We start from the raw sequence: 20157 nt of genomic DNA, 5'->3' as shown, positions 1-20157 counted from the left end.
GTAATCGCACACTAAACAAAGGAGTAGAGCGAGCTTACTCCTTTGTTCTTACTCCATGATCTTTGAAAATGCATGCCCACAACTACTTCTCCACGCTGCGTTGCCGGATAAAACGCCTAAATAAATCAACCCCAAAGTTCCTTATAGTGAAATCGGCTTCTGTCAGCCTAGTATTATGCAATTTGAGTTATGTGATGTAGTATAGTGCCAATAGTGCAATCATGTCGAATATATATTCATTTCTCTTAATTCTTTCAAAATTTATGTGGAATGTTACACCCCCTCATTTCTTAGCTGCCTTCTCTCACCCCCTCCCATCCCCATTTCAACACCCCTCTTCCTTTGTTCTAGAAACGACAGAACATGTCTCGCTCTCTCATCGAAAGGGCGCTGTCTCTGGCTCTCTCTCGTCTTACCGAGAGGACATTTTGAGGAAAGAGATTCCGCGGTGATATTTCACGACAAAATTCTTTAAGAACGCATGAGAATAGTTTCTGCAACGGCAACGGCCGTTTTGATATTGCGATGTTTATCCTTGATGTGGCGATTCAAACTTCTGGGGTTTTTATACGATAAATAACATTCTTTTGATGGTTCATCACACTGGAAAAAATACATCTCCTTGTTGCGTAACACCCTTACTTCTGTTTCCAATTCATGATATTTCACCTAGATCAACAAAAAATACTTGGAGAGGAACAATAATCGTTTTTCACATAGATGTCTTACCAATAATAGACGGACACCTTCGTCTTTTCCACGCTCTCTCTCTTCCAATTCGGCCACTATCTAACTCCTCCACTTTCATTTTGAGCGCTCCTACCTCCTCATTCAGCTCGTTGTTTTCTCTTCACAAAAGCTCCTTTACTTTCCTTTTCTCTTTGCTGCTCATCATTCACGTTATTCAACTCCTCAACCTCAATTAACAGCTCAATATTTTGCTCGTTCGGGGTTTACCTACCCATTCTCTACCCCCTTCGTTTTTTACGGCCATCTTTTTTATACCCAAGTCACCAAGTGGATTCCTTTTTTCTTCTTCCACAGGTTACGTAAGTGACGTGGGCACACACACACAATAAAAAAAACACAGAGGTAAAAAAAAACACACACGGTGACACAACAAACAGAGGCACTTTCATCGCAATCACTCGCACACAACTGCAATGATAATACTGTGTGTTGTGTGTGTGGATGAGAGGGGGGGGGATTGGAACGTGTTACCGTCAAGCAACGATCAGTCTTACCTTTGGTGGTGGTGGAATCAAGGATGGCCTGGACTTTCTTTAGCGACGTCAGAAGAAGTAAGAAGAAGAAGAAAATGTAGAGGATTTTTTCTCTTCCAACAGAAAGTAAAAAAGAAAAAAGATAAAAAAAAGGAAACAAAGCAAAACAACAAACGCTTTTCGTCCATTCTGCTCAGACACGGGTTCCTGGAGCTGCGGCCGAGGTATTTTCCCGTTTTGTTTGTTTGGACGTCGTCGACGTTGTTGAACTACATCACAGGAGGGCGTGGAGCAAATCAACAAAGGAAATAGCCAACAACAACAACAACAATCAAAAAACACCTCGACACGTACAAAAGAATCAGAGGCTAAGGCCAAGGTGTGAACCATTTTTGAAAAATGAATTTCATATGAAAAAAAAAGATTCAAGGAGGGCGAACAAGAGAAATTCATCGACAACCATCTGACGTTCCCGCCATTAATTGGTCACAAATACAAAAACCAAGTGTTTTCACCGCAATCACTCGCACACAACTGCAATGATAATACTGTGTGTTGTGTGTGTGGATGAGAGGGGGGGGGGAGATTGGAACGTGTTACCGTCAAACAACGATCAGTCTTACCTTTGGTGGTGGTGGTGGAATCAAGGATGGTCTGGACTTTCTATAGCGACGTCGGAGCCGTCAACGACGGAGTTGGCCGTCTGAACTTCATCTTCGCAGTCCTTTGTAAAAAAATTGTAAGTAAGGACTGCGAAGATCCCGCCGTAGTACTTTGGAGTTATTGGGTTGGCAATGCGTGATACAAAAACTTGGAGCTGACGACGGATCTCAGAATTTGATGGAAACAAAAACGAAAACGTTACCAAATGAGGTTCGATGTGGAGATAAAGTCGGATACGGCACACGCTGATCAGCTTGACGGCGATAGGTTCATCTCGCATCGGTCGATGTACCAAATTTTTACGGGTGAATATACGGTTCGAGAAAACGACTGATCAGAGTGTGTGAGAAAACTAGCACTTTGTATTGACACTATGTTAAACAGAAAAAAGGAAGAGTCGGTACAGTTGATATTTAATTGCCTCATAAAGGCTTGGATCGAGACAAAGATATACTAGACGCCACTAGACAGTCGTCTGGATCGCTTCGTCTCGGGACTGAAAATTCGATGCCCTTAGGGCGTTAAGGTGTCATATTTTTTGTCCGTAACACCACTTTAAGCATCCCTAATTAAGGAACACAAGTAATGTAAGTATAACTTTGATAAAAACACAAAAAATAATTCTAGCATTACCAAATCACGATTTATCTTTATCCCAGTCTTTACTAAGACCAGCTCTTAACAAAATGTTTGCTGAGCTCTCAAAAAAGGCTTTTCCTAAAAGATAATAACACCAAATAGATAGTATTTATAAAGTAATTGGAATTCTACTGAGATAACTTACGAGTAAGACTTGAACTAAAAATTAGCATCTGCAAGTGGTCACGATGAGAATCAATCAAGTTAATGAGAATTGTATGTTCAAGGAAGTTATCATGAAGGTCAATTACTTGATCCTTCTTGTGTTCTTGATCAAAAACACTGCAAATCACCTGGATGAATAACGAACCTATGCCAAAAATAAAACAGAAACTGCAATAATTAACTTAAATAAAAGAAAGCGTTGTTTACTGTATTGATTATCTCTTACCGGTTTCCTCGTTCCTAATTGCAACAAAACCTGGGGGACACGCACATACCAGCAAAAAATCTGATGTGGCAAGAACGGCCCTTCGAAAAACCACGTCCGGATTCACCCTGCTACTGCAGCTAGTACTGCTACTCGATGCTTCGGAAGCGGGAAATGGGGAAATGTCTGGGCTCATAGTATTCATAACTGTTTAAGAGGTTAAACACAACGTTCAATAAAATTCTAAAATGTCTAATAAGTATTATAAATTACTCAAAAACAGAAATCTTCAATGTCTTTTTCGCGGCAATCAGCAGTTAAAAATTTCCGCAAGTGTCCATGTGACATTATACCAATGGAGAAGTAATCAAATAGATTCCAGTCAATGACCTGGAGACGGTTGATCTTTTTGGTTGCTTGGTCATAGGTGAGGTTCTTTTGTAATTCAACTGTGGCACCTAAAATTGTGAATGTGTACTCCAGTGATTTAACATCTTTCTCAGATCCTTTTCCAGTTTCTAACTAAAGTGTCCTGTAACTAGTTTTACATGTTACACAATGCAAAAAAACAATACCGTGTTGCTTGACTTTTCAATGGATTTGAAGTTGCTAAAGTTAATAAGAAGGCAACGTCGACGGCGCGATACTCGACCAGCAATACTTTTCCAATCTTAATGCCCCATAATGACGATACTAAACCCTAAAACAAACTCATGTTGTAAGTTCAAAAAATATATTTTGCCATCTTATTAATCAGTTTTCAAGGTATTTGTTAGGGCCGTAACAATAAAGAAAGAAAACAAAGAATAATATGCTGCTACTACACCTTTCTTACTATTTCATATGGCAGCATTTCTTCTTTGTCCATTATAAGGAAATAGAAAAACGTATATCAGTCTTATAGATAATTTATATTTACTACCCACATATATTAGAGAAACTTCCAAATCAACCGGATTTATACTGCCACAAATATTTCCGCTTGATTGATCTTGTAACATAACCATAATTTCGATATCTAAATAAACACGAAGTTCAGCTATCTGTCGTGAAATCGCATTCATTGTCCTTTTAAAGCTCCCGGTAAGACATTTTCACTTACAAAATTGTTATCATCGTCACTCCGCTGACGAGCCATATTTTTACACTAAATCCACTGTCGATGCAAAAAAACCTTACAATCTAGTACTAGTGCAAAGTCACTTAACTAGCATAGATAATAAAAATAATATATTTTTTATTGCACACAGGCAGCAGACGATTCCAATTTCTATGTTCATCAGGGATGCTTTTGGAATGCAGATCATAGTTGTCTCACTTGTGGCGGGAAGTGAATCAGCTGATTATATGCCACCATACATTGAGTTGAATGTGTGCAAGGTCTTTTTAACACGTTTTTTTTTATTTTCCTATAGATAGCAATTCTATAGACTTCGATTGTTAATGAAAAGTGCGGATACTACCGAATTTAAATTCCTTTTGGATTTGTTTTGAGGGATGGCCGAGCAAACTTTTCTAAGAATTAATTTTTTTTTAAATATTCCGCCGTCCTGATACCAAAGACCCCCCCCCCCCAAATTGTCCAAATTTGAAAAAAAAAAAAAAACAATATAAGATATCTGCTGAACGGCAGAGAATATTTGAATTCTGAAAACACAGGCGAATCCGGAGTAGAAAACTGTATAAGCCTTAATTTTTTCATATTTTTAGGTCTCATAGCGGAATAGGAAAAAAATGGGAGGGTCAATGAATTTGGTGCGCTTGAGTGGTGGATTGCTTGTTTGTATCGACATATTATACCGTCTGTCCACTATAAGCAGTTAGAACAAGGAACTTTTATTGTTTTTCTTCGGTTTTCTGCTGAGTCGCGCCCACTGAGGCAGCACCAAATTGAGATCCCGACAATTTCAATGATTCAAGTAGTGTTTTTGTTTTTGAATATGTTTTTTTGAAGTGTTAACTGTCATTATCGACTTCTTGTTTTGCTGAATACTTTGTCTTTGGCAGATCTTTGCTTGTGTCTCTCCTGTATCGTCAGTGTAATTGTGCAGAGCAATGTTTTGCCCAAGTCCTCTACGGCGGTATTCGAAGCAGACCTTATTTTCTCTTTGTCTTTCCTATCTGGGTCCGACACGATTTTCTAATAAATATCATTGATTATTGTCAGATCACTGGACATCCCGGCTGTATTTCCTTCTCGTCGTGGTCGTAGAGGAGGCAAATCGGTAAAGATTTATATAGCTGCTAAGAAATTCCTATATTGTGGCTTGGTCAATATCAGTTCTTTTGTCAGCAACAAGTATGTCATATCCCACCATCTAACTGTAACTGGTCTTGACGCCCTGGCTGTAACTGAAACCTGGCTAAATTAAGAAAACGGTGATACCATACTTCGAGAGGTATGTCCATCTGGCTACTCGGTTATTCACTGCCCGAGATCTCGTGGTCGTGGTGGTGGAGTGGCTTTGTTTTTTCGAGACTCTCTCCGTGTCGGTATTTTCTCAGTTGACTTCTGTCCAGATACTATTTATCGCCCTCCATCTCTCAGTCCAAACCAATTCCTGACTGACTTCCCTGACCTGCTTGAACTTCTCCTGCCTAATCCTTCAAAGTTACTGATTGTGGATGATTTTAATATCCATGTTGACTCTGAATCTAATACATTCCGTCAGAAGTTTCTTTCGCTCGTCGAATCGTGTGACTTATCTCAGCATGTCGGTGAATCTACTCATCACGGTGGCCACACTCTAGATCTAGTGTTGTCAAGGTCAGTCGATAATCTAGTCCTTGACTGTTATGTCTCTGATTTTCTCACTGACCACTCTGCCGTCCACTGGTTTGCTCGGGCTAGTCGCCCAGTCCGAAAAAAGCTGTCACATTCAGAGACCTTAAATCCTTGGATCTGGATCTATTCGTGACTGATCTGCTCAATCTCAAACTTTTCACTGCGGGGACTAACGACGTAACTACTCATCTAGAATGGTACAACGAAGGATTAGCCGTGGTTCTCAACACGCACGCCCCAATTCAGAAAAGGATATTCACCATCCGTCCGGACAACCCATGGAATAATGCTGACATCCATTCCATGCGGAAGCAAGTGAGGTGGTTAGAACGAAGATGGAAACTTTCCGGTTTGGCGATTGATAAGAAGATCTTACTTCAGGCTCTTCCTGACCTGCGGAGTCTCATCTCTACCGCAAAAGTGAATTTTCTCAACTCCAAGATCGTCGAGCAAACTGGGAAGAAGTCGTTATTTAAGATTGTCGATTCATTCCTCCTCAAGAAGCCATCTCTTCGACTTCCATCACATGATGACCTGCTTTCCCTTCTTGAGAACTTCGGCGACTTCTTTCTTACTAAAGTTTGTGATATCTGGTCTAGTTTCGTGTTATCTGGCTCGGACCTGGAACCTGAGCATTCTTTGCGTCTCGAACTTTCTCATCGTTCTCTCCAATAACTACTGCTGAGGTTACATCACTTTTTCTCCGCTGTTCTACGAACTCTAGTTTCCTGGATCCTATTCCCACTTATCTTTTAAGAACCTGGTCGACGTCCTTGTTGCCCCAATAACTAAGATTGTAAATCTTTCTCTGTCATCGGGTGTGTTTCCGGATACCATGGAATTAGCCCTGGTCACTCCACTGCTGAAGAAGCCAAACATCGACCCGGAAATCCTAAGCAACTATAGACCTGTTTCCAATCTTTCTTTTCTATCGAAGCTCATTGAGTGGGTGGTTGTTAAACAACTGTATGCACACTTATAATCTGACTCCGAGTCCCTCCTTGTCCCTTTCCAATCGGCCTACAGACCTTACCATTCCACTGAGACTGCGCTATTGAAAGTTTTAATGTTCTCCTTCTCTCTGTTGATAACAAAGATACTGGTGTTGTGATGGCATTTCTTTACCAAAGCCCGACCTTTGATATGGTTGATCACAATATTCTTATTGATCGCCTTGCTGTCCGTTTCGTTATTCATGGTCTCAGTCTTGCATGGTTTCAGTCCTACTTGTCTAGTCGCTGTCAATCAATTAGTGTGTCTGGTAATACGTCCTCTCCTGTTTATCTCCCCTCTGGTGTTCCCCAAGGCTCTGTTCTTGGACCTGTTCTCTACAATTTGTACACCAGTCCAATTCATGACATATCTACCGGGCACGGTATTGATGATCATCAGTATGCCGACGATGATCAGAAATATACTCAATTCCGGACAACACCTACTGGAGCTGAACAGCGCAATGCATTCTCTTCTCGGTCTGCCTGCATTGAAGAGACGAAAAGGTGGGTTCTCTTAATCGGATGAAATACAACGATATGAAGACGGAGGTTCTGTTTGTGTTTTTTAAATACGGCGGTGCAAAGCCAATTGATTTGTCCCTGGAGGTTGGCGATAAGAAAATCAATCCTGTGTCATCTGTCCGAAGTCTTGGGTTCACAATTGACTCCGATCTATCGAAGGATGACCAGATACGCTTGATCTGAAAGAATGCCTTCTTCCACCTAAGAAGAAGTTCCTCTCTAAAGCAGCCCTTGCTCAACTGATCCATGCTTTTGTCATCTCTAGGCTAGACTACTGCAATTCTCTTCTTGCTGGCCTAGCGAGGGTTTCATTGGATCGCCTTCAACGTGTCCACCGTTCGGGCATTTTTGATACGCCGGGCGCCGGGGAGTGGATCCTAACGAAAAAAAAAACATCTTCATGTAATTTTTGTATTAACTGTAAAAATTCTGATTGATTTATAGGTTCATTCAGAGAAAACTTTAAACTAATAGAATGTTAGATACTGCTCCAAAGGAATGAAGAACAGCCAGGGCAATCTATGAAAGAATTGTCATCTAATAGTTCATGCATTCCTAAAGAAAAATATCAAATCTTATCGTACTGAATCTATGATTTGATTGAACCGAAGCTGACAATGAAGAAGAGAAATTAAGATGTATATGAGGGTGAAGAAATGGATAATGAATTTGATGATATTCAATGTTAAATTGGTTTCAATACAATATTTTCCCCCTGAATAAAATTATTTGTCATTTATTTGTAGCTCATCATAAATTTTGGGTTCCCGTTATTATATTCACTTCAACTGGGAAAGTTTAAAAGAATGGCATGAGTAGTGTGTCCTGAGCGAAATGCATGTTTATCCTGTGAGACGCAGGATCGTTCATATAGTAAGACACAGGGCAGGGCCCGGTAGTCTAAAAAAACTACCGCTACCGCGGTAGCGGTAAATTAAAAAAAGAAAAATTTATCGCGGTACGGTACTACCGCGGTAGTTTAAGGGACTACCGCGGTAGCGGTAGTCGTACTGCGGTAGTATTTAATTCTTTTGCAAATGAAAATGTGGAAATGTTTCAAATCCATTTCAAGCGGAATATAGAAGAGTTGATATACTTTCATTAAAAATTTTCTTTTTAATTTGGATCTTAAAACCCATTCCTCAGTGGCAATCACGATTTATTTTGATTAATGAATCAAAATCAGAAATAATTTTTTTGAAGTATTGTATCAATCAAAAAATTCAATCAAATATGTTTTGATTTTGAAAATACATTTTTTTTTAAATTTATCTTGACAAAAAGATTCTCATTTGTATGATTTTCTCGTCTTGTTACAATTTTATTATTTATCCGTGATTCACTGTGTTTTAAACCGTTTAAATCACGAATTAAATTAAACATCCTTGCATGATTTAATTCTTGTAATTAGAGTTAATTTTTCATTTAATTTAACGAAACGGTTTAAAATAAAAAATCATTCAAGAAACTGCTCACTGGTACAATAGATCTTTCCAGCAAGGCAGAACAAACGTTCCAACCATGCGGAGTACGGAAGTGCGACGTTTTATTTCAGAAGCCGTGAACGCGTGCGCGTGCTTCTGGAAAACAAGCGTTCTTCTCACTCAAGGCGCTAGGCGCTTATACGCCGCTCATATTTAATTCAAGTTGACCTACCATGTCATGAAATTTCATTCGCAAATGTCAATTAGAAAGTTTAAGAATGGATAACTATGATTGTTTTTTAATTGTTTGGCCTAAAAACGTGAAAGATTGGTGATCCAGAACAGAGCCTGATGAATTGCTCCAGAAAAATTAGAGCGCCATCTATTGTTTTTCTATTGTGTTATACAAAATCAGCGCTAGATGGCGTGGAAAACTACCGCTACCGCACGGTAATTTGAAAACTAACGCGGTACTGCGGTAGAGTGAAGTCGTGCGGAACTACCGCGCGGTTCTACCGCTACCGCACGGTAGTACCGCGGTAGTAAGCTCACCGCGGTGATCCAGCCCTGGTAAGACATCATGTTAGTTTAGATTATTCAAAATGTATTTCAAAATATATCTCAAAATACAAATCACTGGTCGCCTATTAACTGTGTGTGCAAAATTTTGCCGGTTAAAATTGGAATAGGAATTCAGCTAAACAGCGAGTTTAATTACAATCAAATTCTTTTTACTTCTGCTCTGTCAGACTGTTTTTGTTTTTAGCTGAACTTGCAGATCGAGCGCTAGATGGCGAGGTGTCGCAAAACAGAAAAAGTGTGAAACGGATTGCCATACTAGAGTGTCGTAATTCGCGCAATAATTTTACACACTGTCAAGTGTCAATAGACCACAACCAATTGTTAGGATCTATTTGTCTTAGATTCTTCTCCCAAATCAAAAGAAAGTTCTTGCCCTTAACTATATTGAACAAAAAACAACACCACTAGTAAATTCAAAAAAATTGTAGTCGACTTTGTTAAGTTTGTCACTACAGATTTTTTCCGTTCCCGACTAGAGAGGGAATGCTACAACAGACTAACAACTTAATTTCCAAGTAAGTAGAAAGGTCTTCATTATTTATTAGTCTTTAAAGAACGTTTCAATGTTAAGAAAGTTGCCGAGTCATTTACAATGGAAAACCTTAATTATTTGGTGGCTCCTACAGTTTCTACATCTGAACTTTCAGCCGCCATCCATTTTTTCAATTCTTCAGCCTGCTTAGTTACTGTATTGATCTCCGATAAAGTATAAGTAAGTGAGAGGTGTTGTAATAAACAATTCTTTTACTTCTACAATTGTGTCGGAATATGTGACACAGGCTAGTTTTTCTCCCTTCCTAACCAGTCGCACTCCTTTGAGTCCTATAATGGTCTTCAACTCTTCTATTTTCATTTTTTGCAGGAACTGTTCAATTGTTGAGCAACCCACTTCCATCTGAAATTGAAGTAAAGGTATTATCAAGAATTTTAAAGTTGTCTTTCATACTTCTCACCTTCTTGCCTTTGTCGTCCAAAATTTTAATACTATGCTCTTCTTTTAAATAGGACTGCAGCGATATCACCTTCTTCTTTTTTTGTAGAAGATCCCTATCATATCTATACAAAACCATTTTCTTAATTGAAGTAAGTTTTTTTTTAAAGTTTCCCTACCAATTATTTCTCGATCAGGAATGTCCCCAATGCTGCTGACAGACATATACTTGTAAGTCAAGTCAGGAAACTCATCGTTGCCTTCACCATTCTCTATACTGACCTGCAGGTTGTGTATTATTGATGTATTTCACAAAGTGTTGGTTTAAAGAAACTTACTGTAGTTGACTGTTTTGAAACAAACGTCTTTCCGTTTAAGATCCTGGAGTATTTGTTAGTGCTAGTAACAACTGAAACTTTCCTTATTAGGTGAACTTTTTCTACCTAAACCCGAACATTTAATCACTTTATATTGTTATATATTTTATCAAACTTACTTCAAATTTATCCACATATTTTGCAGATTTCTCTGGGCCCCAGACGTTGAGACGGGTTTCGTCACCATTTCCGACAATCAAATTTATTATAAATCAAGTATTCGAATGCGTTAAGAAAGTAACTTTTTGAGTTACTCGACATTTAATAGGCCCTCTACAAAATTCTAATAGTTAATACATTTCATTTCATTTCATAATAAATGCGAATAAATGCTATTACCTACTCTAGAAAACCCAGAGAAATATCTGAAAAACCTTTTGTTATAGTAAGTTCTCCTGAACTGAAATGGGCACATTTTTCACCTTTGCTTTTTCCCTTTTCTCCCAACTTTCTTTTTAACGCCCTTTATGACATGATGTTAATTCGGCAAGTCCAAAAAATGCGTGTCCATACAACTAAGAGTAGGGGACAAGACGAGAAGCTAGCTCTCTGGGCAGTTTGGAGAGAGAAATCACCTCAATGTGGTCAAAGGTTTGCACTGCCGAATTTATCAAGCAACTCTTCAAGCAAATTTCCGTCAAACTTCAGCAAGTCGTCAACAATCATGGTTCACAATACGTCGATTAGTTTTTTTCATTTCTGTATTTCCACTTTCCATTGAGGCAAATGAAAACGCAGGCTACATTATGTATCGTGGTTATGGAACATGTCGACAAAGATTGGAATACAAAGATCTCATTTCGTCTTTGAAACAGAAAGATGATTAATTATTGAATGGCACTTACATTTACCTTTGACATTTTGTTTTTTTGACAAAGGGAATCGATAAAAATTTTGGACATTGCAAGTTATTTAAATGCACACAAGTATGGTAATCAATACTAGAAATCTGTGTTTTAAATTTAAATTGTGAAATGACTAAGACGGGCTTAACCCAAAAATAACACGCGTTTCACTTCACGAAGAATCCGGGTTCGTTGAATAGTAGCCTTTGATTTCTTTGATGTGGAGTAGTTCTTGTCAAGATCAACATTTTCGTTACTTCATTTTGATTTTCTTTTATTCTTCGTCGCCTTTGCCGTAGCTGAAATCAATAAAGACGACTTCCCTACAAGCTGTCTTCCTTCTAGGTTTCCGTTTATGGAATCGAACGGCCCAAAAACGTAATAAAAGTATCTTGTGACTGAAAATTTAAACGTCTAAAATACACATCAGTTGAGTTTCAGTTTTATCTTGGCAAACGCGATTAAAACTTCGTTTCACTAGAGAATGGAAAACGTTTTTTATTTCATGTTGCTCAAGCTGTTTTATAAACGCTTATCGTGCCGTTTATAAAACGAAATAAAAATTTATACACACATAGAAATCCTGTTTATGTGGCAACGTCTTTGAAGATGAGTTTAGTCTATACCAGCGCCACCACACCCACGCTGAGGGAGCTACGCTACCATTAGTCGCGTTTTGGTGAAGTTGCGAGAAGGAACTGCTGCCGGTCGTTTTTTTATTAGCTTTGGGTGACATTTTGTGTGAGTCGAAAAAGAAATTTGTGTGTGTGTGTGTGTGTGTGTGTTTATAGAAGGCGTTCCAGCTGAAATATTTTGGGAATTTTGGTGAATATTTTGCGTGTGTGTTGATGGAAAGCGATTCCGGCGGATTGGGTGGCGAAACTGTGTGTGTGTTTGTTTATGGAAAGGGAAAAATCTATTAGCCCCCGCTAGGGGGACTCTCTCTCGCGCCTACCAGCAGCCGCCAGCCGGCCATGTTGTTGACAAGTGATAGTTCGTCGTCATGTCTTTTCATTGGAATTTTCAATTTTCATGTCTTCTCAGCACACTTGTAAGTTCTGGCATGTTAAAATATTTTGTGTTATTGTTACATCATGATGAAAACCACTCAAACCTCACTGTTGGTTTTATGCCATCAACTCATCAGGTAGCTGCCTACATACATGAAGGTGTATCAAAGACAGAAGATCTTGGATCAGATGCTCAATCTTGCCACTACTCGTGTATCATCCAAGCTTTCATGTGTGTTGATGGAAAGCGATCTGTAGGTTATTGCAATAGTTATCATTATTCTTGGTTTATTTCTAATTTTGATTTTGCTTTAGATTTGCATTTAGACTGACTGAGAGCTATCAGTTTGTCCATTCGAGAAAAATAAAAGGCCAACACCATGGTTAAAAAAAGGGTTTTTGTTGACCATTCTCAAACTTGCCACTACTCGTGTATCATCCAAGCTTTCATGTGTGTTGATGGAAAGCGATCTGTAGGTTATTGCAATAGTTTTCATTATCCCGTACGCGACAGATAGCTTAAAAGTACTTTTTTATTTTTTTCCCCGTTTCCCAAGCTTAGGTTAGCTTACATTAGCTTATATTGTACATAGTAGCCCAAGAGTTAGGTTAGTTTTGCTTGACGTAGCTAGATTTATTTTATTCCGTCGATAATGTTTTATGCCAAGCTTTATTCAGCTGAAAATTACTTTTATTTTACCAGGCAGACTTAAACTCAGATCATACCTTTTGTTAGTAAGCTTGAACTTACTTTTACTTTTTCTTCCAGGTTTTGATTCACCTTAAAAATACTTGAAATCGCTTGAAATAATAATAGCAATGAAAATAAAAGCTTGGGCAAGCTTTCGTTTTATCATCTAAGGAAAAAATAAGCTGAAAACAGCTAACATTTTCTTTCTGATTTTATGCTATGTAATTCTTATGTTAATTTAAGCTTTATTCTATGCTATGATTAGAAAAGTAACGATTATATAAGCTGAAAACAGCCGAAAATAAAAATAGCTAACTTTTCTCTTTATTAATAATCAGGCAATCAGCATGCTGCAGTCAATATGTACATCATCTGCTCTCTTAATCTAGATTCTATAATGTTAAATTTATTTTTACCGATAAATTGACTATTTTATAGTCTAATTTCTTACGGATATACCCTGCGCTTTTTTTCTATGAATAAAAAACAAAATATGTATATAAATTGCAAGTATTTTTCATAAACACATGCAAGCCATATCAACTAATGGCTAAATATACATCGAGTAATATATTCAATAAAAACAATGTTAGCTAAAGGTAATTTTAATAAGTGATAACGATGCATTAAAAGGATTAAGGGAAACAGAAAAAGAAGAGAAGAGAAAAATATATTCGGTGTAATTTCGATAGTATTCATTATTGGAATTTAAATCGTATTAGATGATGACACAACAGGACCAACGGAGACCATCAACAAGTAATGCAGCAACCCCTCATCACATCAGCAATTGGATAGATGACCCAGAATTTACGAAAAAGCATAGAAATATAAAAGTAGCTAAGTTAAGCTTAGAGAAAGGTGCGCGCGCGCCATTTATTTATTTTCCCCTTTTTTTCTAGGATAGATGAGAGTAAGCTGAATCAAGCTTCAGAAAAAACAGCAATCCTTAGCTCACCACGGGAAAGCTATGTTTAGCTTATATTTTTCATGGTTCTGTGTGTTGCAAAGTTAAGCTTACTAAGTTTTTAGTAAACAAGGGATTTTTTCCATTTTTCTAAGCTGAAACAAGTACTTTTAAGCTATCTGTCGCGTACGGGATTCTTGGTTTATTTCTAATTTTGATTTTGCTTTAGATTTGCATTTAGACTGACTGAGAGCTATCAGTTTGTCCCTTCGAGAAAAATAAAAGGCCAACATCATGGTCAAAAAAGGGTTTTTGTTGACCATTCTCAAACTTGCCACTACTCGTGTATCATCCAAGCTATCATGTGTGTGGATGGAAAATGATCTGTAGGTTATTGCAATAGTTTTCATTATTCTTGGTTTATTTCTAATTTTGATTTTGCTTTAGATTTGCATTTAGACTGACTGAGAGCTATCTGTTTGTCCTTTCAAGAAAAAGAAAAGGCCAACACCACCAACCACCACCAACATGGTCAACAAAGTTCTTTGTTTGTTAACCCCTATGCTGCAACAGATTCAATCCTTATATCCTTGGAATAGGCCCACTCTTATTTAGAAATATGTCTTGCTGTCGTTACACTTACTTACATGCCTTAATTGCCATAAATTTCTATGTAATCGTTACCACCATTTTTATTTGCACGTTAATTGCTCCGTTTTGTTCGGTTTCGTTTCATTTCTTTCTTAGTTAATTGACAATAGGGCTCTTTAGGATCTATTTTATTTAGCCAAAAGAGCCCTATACTTCACTTGTTGTGTTCAAAGCTGTAACATTTTATTGAACTTGTCTTTTTCAACAATAAATACAATGGACCAATAAATTTCATGCTTTTTTTTATTGGTAAATTAGCGCGCGCTGGTAAATATTTGAATATTAGTTTATTGGCAGTTTGACATACGATAATATATCGTTGGAAATACTAACATTAAGCGCTAAAAAATTCCGTACACGTTTGCCGTTTTCAAACCTATTTCTACCCAGTTTTATTTAGGGGTTGATCCAACGCATTTGGATCCGTTTTAGAACTTCATTCAAGACAGTTTAATTGCGCTTTATAGGCGTATCTAAACGGGTTCGCAAAACCAGATACAAGACAACAAACGGGTTCTACAAACTGTATTGAAACAACTTTATTTACGGTAGACAACTTGCAGGGTTGGACGGTGGGTGCACTGATTCTGATTGGGTACATGTAGTCGTCGTTGCTGTAGTCTTTGTTGTACAAGCCTGATCACGACAATAACAAAAAATGGAAAGTTTTCACATAGATGAAAAAATTTAAACATTAATACAATAATGCATGCGGTAACTCAATATAAAATATTCAAGTAAATCTTACTTTGTTGTTATTTTCTTTTTGGACTTTGCTCAGTTTGTTTTTTCCCTTAAAACACGATTGTTTTCTTTCAACACTTTTGTGTTGTGTGCCTCTTTCAACTTAGCAATTTCTGGAGAATTCGTCAATACACGAGAAAAACCTCTGTTCTGGTTTTTCTTTGGTACTCTGGGTCCTTTTGGGCAATTCTCGGATGAGGTAACACTTCTTGTGGCGTAAACCTTTCACGAGGCAGCTCGTTTGAAGGCGTTGCAGTGAGTGTTGTTTGAAAAACTGCAGATCTAACCAGAGTAGACGATGTCGATATTGGAGCTAATTGCAACTTTCCACTATTTATTGTTAAAAGGTATTGTGACATTCCATCTTCTTGACTTGCTGAAGTCGACGGGAGAACATTATCAGATTGGACGTTAATACATATCCCATCTGCAATGTAATTGTATTTAAAGTGTTAATTAATGCAGTTTAACAATAAATTTTGTATAAAAATACCTTGCTGATTTAGATTAGGATTTAGTATATCACCTAAAACATCTTGTTGATAATCTGTTTCAGACACAAGAGCTGACAGTGAATTCCTTACTTCAGTTCCATTCTGTTGTAGTCTTGGTAGTCTGTGTGTGTCTGTGTATTCTCCAGTGCCGTCTGGGTGATCTCGACATAAGAGAGGAAGATGCGAGGCCACCTAGTGGTAGACTTTACAACATCTCCCCCCCCCCCTTAACCATATACGAAATGAATGCAATCAAAATGTAAGACGAGAATGTGAAAAATAAACCAACATGAATGAACAATGAGGATGTGAACGAAGATGAATGAACAATGAGTAGGTGAGATGAAAATAAACGCATGAACAATGAGTAGTGAAACGATGAATAATGAAACGACAATGAATTGAAATGACATGAAGATAAATCGGACGGGAGGATGGAATGTCGACTTGCGTCGTTTACTGAGAGGGTGGAGGAGGTTTGATGTAGCGTCGGCCCGAGCGGGTAACACCAAGGGCGGCCACAGGAGCATGTTGACCACTGCTGGCCGAAGGGGGCAACCAAACCACCCGGTCACGAACGGGAATACGGGAAACAAATAACCGAGCGGGTGAGGCCGGAATCTCTCGAACAGGGCGGCTGGGCGCTTAAACAGAATGGACCGGCGTAGACTCTTGTTGAACAGACGACTGGAACACGGAAGACTTTCCAGACGGAGTATTGACACCAGCGACTGGACGGGCCGTCCTTGCGACGGCTAGCTGGACAGCCACTGCTGAACTTCCACTCGGCTGAACCAAAGCCGGCGGTTGAGTGGGTGGAACGACAACCGGGCCACGTGAAAATTGCAGACGGGAAGGTTGCATGGTCCGCTGAACGGCTGTCGGTCTGGTCGCGTTATCGACGTTAATTGCCCAGCGTGTACGACGAAACATACGCCCATCAGTTAAGCGGACGATATAAAAATGTGGTTCTTGGCACACCACATTTACGACACCAAGTTGCCACTTCCCTTTGATCAAGGCACGAACACGTTGTCCTACAGTCAACGCAGACGACTGAACACTCACTGAGTGGGGTTGAACAAACGCCGCCGTTTGTTGTCGACGAGACAACTCTTGACGTACAAACGACGCCGGCACCAGCTTTGGAGATAAGGACGCGTCGAGAAAAGGCAGCACACCACGCAGATTACGTCCTTGAAGTAGCACGGACGGGGCCGGTAATGAGACACCGGGGTCGAACGGATGGCTGCCAGCGCCTCCCACAGGGAATTTCCTTCAGCAAACATCTTCAGCAAAGTGCGTTTTACCGTTTGGATGTGTCGCTCAACCAGTCCGTTGGATTGGGCGAACTCGGGACTCGACGTCACTTGCTTGATGTTCAACGACGCACAATATTCACGGAACTCCGCACTGGAAAATTGAGTTCCGTTGTCAGACTCCAATTCTTCTGGCCGGCCAAAGTCACACAAAAATCGTGGCATCTATTCAATGATTGCTGACGACGTTGTTTACTTTAGGGGAACGACACACGGCCATTTGCTGTATGAGTCCACCAGCAAAATATAGTTCACGCGCTCAAACTCGAACAAATCAGCAGACACCAGCTGAAAGGCGTAATCCGGAAGCCGGACGGGATGTAACGGCAGCTTAGGGTTTTGACCACGATTTTCTTGGCAAACCGAACAACTGGCCACCATGTTTTTCACTTGGTCCTTTCAACCGGGCCAGTACACTCGATTTCGCGCGTAAAACAGATTTCGTTTCACTGAAATGACCGTCGTGTATACCCTCCATGGTCTTGCGACGAAGGGACATTGGAACCACAAAACGACTGCCACACAATAAAATGCCTTCCACCATTGACAATTGGCTCCTCACCGACCAATACGGTTTGACTGCAGCCGGACACTGAGCATGCCTCTGAGGCCACCCTGTTTGAATCACCATTTTCAAAAGTTGCAGTGTTGGGTCCAAGGCGGTGGCTTCGGTATAACGCTTCCTGGTGGACACGGACGTGACGAGACTATGAAGCACATGATGCACTTGGTCTTCACTATCCTGGGTGATGTCATCCGTGAACAAACGCAGCGATGGTGCACGGCTCAAGGTGTCGGCGATGAAAAGTTCCTTGCCGGGCTTATACACAAGCTGAAAGTCGAATCTTTGCAGCTGAAGTCTCATTTGTTGGATCCTTGGGGAGCAAGTTGCTATCGGCTTTTCCAGCAGACCAACAAGCGGTTTTTGGTCCGATTCAACCGTCACTTTTTGTCCATAAACATATTGCCGGAATTTCAGCAAGCCAAACTGAACCGCCAACAGCTCCTTTTCTATTTGACAGTAACGTTTTTGAGTCTCAGTCAGCGATGTGGACGAAAAAGCCACCAGCTGGCCATCTAGCAATAACACTGCACCAATACCGATGGGTGAAGCATCCACGGAGACCACCAACGGTTTGGAAACATCGAACAAACGTAAAACTGGCAACGAGGAAATGGCGGACTTGAGGGCATTCAAGGCTTGTTCTTGTTGCGCGTCCCACACCCATGCCGCATCCTGCTTCAACATGTCACGAAGAGGTCGCGTTAGAACAGCCAAGTCTTTACAAAATTTGTCCAAGCACGTTACCATTCCAAGTAAGCGTATCAAGCCTTTCTTGTTCGTAGGAGCCGGCATCTTCACAATAGCTTCCACTTTTTCAGGATCCGGCTTCAAAGATCCATTTCCGATCACATGGCCCAACCAGGGAAGATTCTGAACAAAGAATTGGCATAATTTTAACTGCGACTTTAAATTCTTTTCTCGGCAACGTACCAGCACTCGGCGCAGATTTCACTCCAGTTCCTCCATTGTTTCTCCAATCACCAAAAAATCCTCGAAGTAAATCAGCACTCCGAGCAAATCGCCGAACAGCTCCGACATGGCCTGAAGGTAAACTTCGGGAGCCGAGACGAGGCCAAACGGGAGCCGCAGGAAACGATATCTTCCTTTGGGTGTTGCCACGGTGCACAAATATGAAGAGCGGTATTTGGTAAAAACCGGATGCAGCGTCGAGGCTACAAAAATACTTTGCCTTACCAATCTTTCCAAACAGCTGTTCCACCGTTGGCACCATGAAGTGTTGCCGCTGTATGGCCTTGTTTAAGTCAGATGGATCAAGACAGATACGGACGTCTCCATCAGGTTTTCCAACCACCAGCATCCTGCTCACCCACTCAGTCGGTTCGACTACTGGAGCAATGATGTTGTCAGCAACCATCTGATCCAGTTTGTCGAACACCTTTTTCTCCAAACTAAACGGAATACGACCCGCCGCCGACACCACAGGATCCACATGATTAGGGCCAGTTGCCAGGCGTATTTTATGTTCAATTGGAAGCTTTCCATTCCGTTGAACACGTCTGCAAATTCTTTCACGATTGGCGGCTGTAGTTGTGGTGGCGACACGGTGATGGAATGAACGCGCTTGATGAGCATCATTAACTTGCACGCCGGAAGTCCCAAGATGGCTGGTTGACCAGGTTCATTAACCACCACAAATTGAAGCACATAGGCTATTCCACGACGAACCACTTGTCCCTTGTACACGCCCAGAACATTCAGATAACCACCGTTTGCGCTGTAGTTTCTTACTCGAGGACCAGGTTCCAAAGGAGCACCATTCGGGCACACACTCACATACAACTCATACGGCAACATATTACACGTAGCGCCCGAGTCAAGTTTAAAACGAATAGTTGCTTTTCCATCGACCGCCATATCTTCATACCACTCGTCTACTTTTTCTTCTGTGCAGGTAATTTGATGAGTGACGTAATCTTTTCCCCAGAATCTGTTAGCTCCTGTCAACTGGCCATCAAAACCTTCCTCTTCCACGGCGTGCAACTGTTGTTGCATAAAAGTTCCACGTTGTGCAGGCCGCATCGTCGGTTGTCGGGTGCTGTCTGAGGTGCAGGTGGTGGCGCCATCTTACGAGGGTGTGACGTACCTTGCTGAGATCTCCCATTCGGACACCTATTTGCAAAATGGCCGACTTGCTGACACGAGAAGCACACCACTCTTGCTGCAGAACATCGATCTTTTCTATGACGTCTGCCACAATCCTGACAATTAACATACTGCAACATGTTCCCGCCAGGTTGACGCGGCTTTTTGTAAGAGCTCATGCCCTGCTTTCCTTTTGGCTGGTTGTCATGTAGACGATAAACAGTACTTTTTCGTGGCGCCATCTGGTTCAGTTTTGATGAAGCTGATTCACACGCGCGAACAATGTTGCAGGCTTCGGGTAACTTTAAGTCAGTTTA

The 20157-nt window shown here is 40.3% G+C and overlaps 1 long non-coding RNA gene across 2 annotated transcripts; it reads left to right on the top strand.

The window, feature by feature from the left end:
• Window positions 1-11995: 11995 nt before the first annotated feature.
• LOC124201200 lies at window positions 11996-14455 on the top strand. Of its 2 annotated transcripts, none has more exons than XR_006877555.1 (4): window positions 11996-12407; window positions 12504-12624; window positions 12682-12839; window positions 14194-14455. It is a non-coding gene; the product is annotated as an uncharacterized LOC124201200 (long non-coding RNA). The 2 variants fall into 2 exon arrangements; XR_006877554.1 differs by having other exon boundaries at window positions 11997-12407; window positions 12504-12620.
• Window positions 14456-20157: the final 5702 nt, after the last annotated feature.

The sequence above is a fragment of the Daphnia pulex genome, chromosome 8 (genome assembly GCF_021134715.1).
Source record: "Daphnia pulex isolate KAP4 chromosome 8, ASM2113471v1".
Lineage (NCBI taxonomy): Eukaryota > Metazoa > Arthropoda > Branchiopoda > Diplostraca > Daphniidae > Daphnia > Daphnia pulex.
This window is presented reverse-complemented; position numbering and strand designations above follow the sequence as displayed.